The sequence below is a fragment of the Heterodontus francisci genome, unplaced genomic scaffold, assembly GCF_036365525.1.
Source record: "Heterodontus francisci isolate sHetFra1 unplaced genomic scaffold, sHetFra1.hap1 HAP1_SCAFFOLD_51_1, whole genome shotgun sequence".
In the NCBI taxonomy this organism is placed as follows: domain Eukaryota; kingdom Metazoa; phylum Chordata; class Chondrichthyes; order Heterodontiformes; family Heterodontidae; genus Heterodontus; species Heterodontus francisci.
In genome coordinates, this window is record NW_027141937.1 from 706704 (window position 1) to 711847 (window position 5144).

The following is a 5144-nucleotide window of genomic DNA, read 5'->3' on the forward strand; positions in this document are numbered from 1 at the left end:
CAAGCCCAGATTGTGGGGAATCTGTGGAGAGTGATTTGGTTTTTATTCATTCTTGGGTGTGAGTATCGCTGATAAGGCTGGCATTTATTACCCATTCCTATTGCCGTTGAGAAGGTGGTGGAGAGCTGCCTTCTTGAACTGATGCAGTCCATATGGTGCAGGAACACCCACAGTGCTATTGGGGAGGGAGTTCCAGGATTGTGACCCAACAACAGTGAAGAAATGGCGATATCGTTCCAAGTCAGGATGGTGAGTGTCTTGGAGGGGAACCTGCAGGTAGTGAGTTCCCATGCATCTGCTGCCCTTGTCCTTCGAGGTGGTAGTGGTCACGAGTTTGGAAGGTGCTGTTGAAGGATATTTGGCGAGTTGCTGCAGTGCACGTGGAGATGGTACACACTGCAGCCACTGTTTACTGGTTGTGGAGGGATTGAATGTTTAAGGTGGTGGGTTAGGTGCCGATCAAGTGCGCTGCTTTGTCCTGGATGGTGTTGAGCTTCTTGAGTGTTGTTGAGTGGGATGTATTCCATCACACTCCTGACTTGTGCCTTGTAGATGGTGGACAGGATTTGGGGTGTCAGGAGGTGAGATACTTGCTGCAGAATTCGTAATCTCTGACCTGCGCTTATAACCACAGCATAGATGTGACTGGTCCAGTTACGTTTCTGGTAAAGATGTTGATGGTGGGGGATTTAACGATGATAATGCTTCTGAATATCAAAAGGTAGATTTTTTTTCTCTCTCATTGGAGATGTTCACTGCTTGGCACTTGTGTGGCCAGAAGGTTGCTTGTCATTTATCAGCTCAAGCCTGAATGTTGTTCAGGTCTTGCTGCTTGCAGGCACAGACTGCTTCAGTATCTGAAGAGTTATGAGTCATCATCTAACATTCCCACTTCTGACTTATGTTGAAGAGAAAGTCGTCAATGAAACAGCTGGGATGTTTGGGTCTAGGACACTACCCTGAGAAACTCCTGAGGCAATGTCCTGGGCTGAGATGATTGGCCTCCACGAACCACAACCATCTTGTTTTGTGCGAGGTACAACACCAGCAAGTGGAGGGTTTTCCCCCTGATTCCCAGTGACTTCAATTTTGCTGGGGATCCTTGATGCCACCCTCACTCAAGGGAAATCACTCTCACCTCTCCTCTGGAATTCCACTCTTTTGTCACTGTTTGGACCAAGCTGCAATGAGATCATACAAACATAATATCAGAAGAACTAGTAGCAGGAGTAGGCCATTTGGCCCCTCGAGCTTGCTCCGCCATTCAATAGGATCATGGCTGACCTGATCATGACCTCAACCCCACTTTCTTGCCTGCCCACATAACCCTTGGCTCTCTTGTAGATAAAAATCTTGAAGACATTCAATGACCCAGCCTCCACTGCTCTCTGAAGTAGAGAATTCCAAAGATTAATGACCCTCTGAGAGAAGAAATTCCTTCTTAAATGAAAAAGTCCTAAATCTGAAACTGTGTCCCCTAGTTCTAGATTCCACCACAAGAGGAAACATCCTCTCAGCATCTACCCTGTCAAGCCCCCTCAGAATCTTATATGTCTCAATATGTTCACCTTTCATTTTTCTCAACTCCAATGAGTATCGGTCCAACCTGCTCAGCTTTCCTCATAAGACAACACCTTCATCACAGGAATCAATCCAATGAACCTTCTCTCAACTGCCTCCTGTGCAAGTATATCCCTCCTTAAATAAGGAGACCAAAACTGTACACAGAACTCTAGGTGTGGTTTCACCAGCACCATGTACATTTGTAGCAAGACTTCTCTACTTTTATACTCCATCCCCCTTGCAATAAAGGGTAACATTCCATTTGCCTTCCTAATTATTTGCTGTACCTGCATGGTAACTTTTTGTGATTCATGTACAAGGACACCCAGATCCTTCTACACCGCAGCATTCTGTGATCTCTCACAATTTAAATAATATTTTCCTGTTCTATTCTTCCTACCAAAGTGGATAACCTCACATTTTCCCACATTCTACTCTATCTGCCAAATTATTTCCTGGAGCTGAGAGACCCTGGCAGAACCTAAACTGAGCATCGATGATCAGATTATTGCTAAGTGTGTGGTGCTTGATAGCACTGTTGGTGACATCTTCCATCACTTTGCTGATGATTGATAGTAGACTGATGGGGCGGCAATTGGGCAGATTGGATTTGTCCTGCATGTTTTTTATGGAGTGGGCACACTTGGGCAATTTTCCACATTGTCAAGTAGATGCCTGTGTTGTAGCTCGACTGGAACAGCTTGGCTGAGAGCGCAGCTAGTTCTGGAGCACAAGTCTTCAGTACTGGAGCCGGAAATCTTGTTAGGGCCCAAAGTCTTTGCTGTATCGAGTGTCTTCAGCTGTTTCTTGCCATTATGTGGAGAGAAGCGAATTGGCTGAAAACTGGAAGCTGCGATGCTGGGGACCTCAAGAAACCGAGATGAATCATCCACTGAGCAATTTCTGACTGAAGATGGTTTCAAATGCTCCAGTGTCACCTTTTGCACTGACGTGCTCGGCTCCACCAACATTGAGGATAGGGATGTTTTAGGAGCCTCCTCATCGGGTTCGTTATTTAATTGTCCACCACCATTCATGACTGGTTACTTAGCTTCTCAGGGCAGTGTCCTAGGCCCAACCATCCTCAGCTGTTTCATTGATGGCTTTCTCTTCAACATAAGTGAGAAGTGGGAATGTTTGCTGATGATTCCCAACTCATCAGATACTAAAGCAATCTGTACCTGCAAGCAGCAAGACCTGAACAACATTCAGGCTTGAGCTGATATGTGACAAGCAACATTCTTTGATCTGATCCTGAGGGAGATATCCGTGCGTGGATTGGCGGGATGTATGGAGAGTGATTCTGAAGAGGGTGTCTGAACCTGGAGGGCAGAATCTGTGGAGAGTGGTCCTCAAAGGTTGTCCATGTCTGGAGATTTAGGAATTCTGAAGAGGGTCTCCGAGCCCATCGTGCTGGGATGTATGGAGAGTGATCCTGAAGTGGGTGTCCGAGCCTGGAGTGGCAGGATCTGTGGAGAGTGATCCTGATGAGTGTGTGTAAACCTGGAATGGAAGCTTTCTGTGGAGGTACAGGAAGAGGCCATTCATTCCCAGTATTTTATAAAGGTTTAGCATAACTTATATGCTTTTACTCTATGCCTCTATTAATAAAGCCAAGTGTTCTGTTTGCTCTTAGCTACCTTTTCAATCCTTCTAACATTGGTGTACCTTATCTCTCTGCTCCTGCACCCAGTATAGAATTGTAACCTTTCAGTTATATGGCATTCTTCCTTCCAAATTGTATCACTTCACACTTCTCTGTGTAAAATTTCATCTGTTATGTGAAAGCCCATTTTACCATTTTTTTTTAAGTTCCCCTGAAGTGTGTTACGATCACTGGCATGGGACAAAATTACAGAGCATTCTTTGATGCGATCTCCATCGACAGAGCAATCTTTTACGCGAGCTCAAATGCAGGATTTTGTGTGTTTCGTATCTTATTTCACCCACCAATATGAGCACAAATATGTCACGTAAATCTTGTTCACTGCAGTCCCTGCTGCTGTTTGCTGCCTATATTTACAGACTTTAATCTCAACCTCGTCACCATGTTCTCTAATATATTCAGGGGGCATCAGCAGAGAAAATGTTCACCAAGCATGGCAAGTGCAAGGAAATGTTTATTTATGTCATTATGTCATGAACATAATATACAAATTTTTACATGTGTGAATCATCAAGAGGTGTCTGAATAAATGGAACCCCGTCACAATAAACACTGTCACCTTTCAATGTTTAGCAGACAGGTTTGACGGCCTGATGTGTGTGATTCCCATATTAATGTGTTTGTGCAAAGTTCGGGGAAAGATGGAGAATTGAATAATTTATAGGGAAATCTTTTAAACATATTACCACATCTCTCACTCACAAAGATCTGCAAACACATGGATTCCAAAAGAACCTGAGTACAAAATCACCTAAAATAAACACAGCCAGAGAAACTTGCAATAACCTGTAGCTCAGGGAAAGTACAGATCGATATTGGGCATCTCCTGGCAGGACAGAGTGCCGAATGCAGAAGTACACCAGCGTGCAGGGATCTGCAGCATGTTTGCCCTCTTGAGTCAGCGGTGACTCTGTTGACTGGGTCATGTGTGCTGAATGGATGACGGTCGCTTTGCCAAAGACATGCTCTTTGGTGAGCTTGCTATCAGCACGAGACCAACAGGTCACCCAAGTCTGTGATACAAGGACATCTGCAAAGCGAGATCTCAAGCAGACTGGGATTGGAGTCGATGCATGGGAAGTCCTTCCTGCTGACTGGAATTCCTGGAGAAAGGCATTCAGGAAGACCATGGGAAAAGCAGAGGACAAAAGAAATGACCAGATGGTGGGAAAGAGAGCTCAGAGGAAGGAAAGATTATCAGTCGACCTCGGGCCAATGACATTCATCTGTACCAGCTGCGGAAGGGATTGTCACTCACGAGTCATCCTCGACAGCCACAACAAACGATGTTTCATACAGAGGTGACGTACACCCCGGGTGTAGCCCATCGTCTTCCGAGACGGACGGTTGCCTATTACAATTACAACTACAGCTACAACTACAAGAGCGAGTCAGAGGCTGAGAACACTGCCGTGACGAACTCAGCTCTTGACTCGCCAAAGCCTGCCCACTATCTACAAGGCCTTCCTCTGATTTCAATTACTCATGTATTTGTGATCTGGCTCTGTAGCTTAGTTGGTTAAAGCACCTGCCTAATAAACAGGAGATCCTGGATTCAACTCCCAGCAGAGCCTCATTTCACAGTGGCAACATGCTTGAAAAGTTTCATTATCTATCTTGACATCTGTGTCTTGTTAACTTTAATTCAAAATACTTGATGAATTTCAATCACAAAAAAAACAGCCTTTGTGAAGGATTTGAGTTTGGAATGGCTGTTCCTCCTTCGACAGAATTTCAGTGCTGAACCATCAAACGTAACGTCTTTGACATAAATTTGTTCACAGTAACATTCAACCTGGAAAACAGCTTGATATTCATCTCACTGAAGGAGAGTGTTTGTGTCATTATGTGTTGCTTTTAACCGAGACTGGGACATGACGCAAGTGGGAGGGTTTATCTGAGGTTTGGAATATTT

At 44.7% G+C, this 5144-nt stretch overlaps 1 non-coding gene across 1 annotated transcript; it reads left to right on the top strand.

Annotated features, from left to right (window-relative positions):
* Positions 1-4729: 4729 nt before the first annotated feature.
* Positions 4730-4803, top strand: trnai-aau (transfer RNA isoleucine (anticodon AAU)). The gene has a single exon. It is a non-coding gene; the product is annotated as a tRNA-Ile (tRNA).
* The last annotated feature ends 341 nt before the right edge of the window (positions 4804-5144 follow it).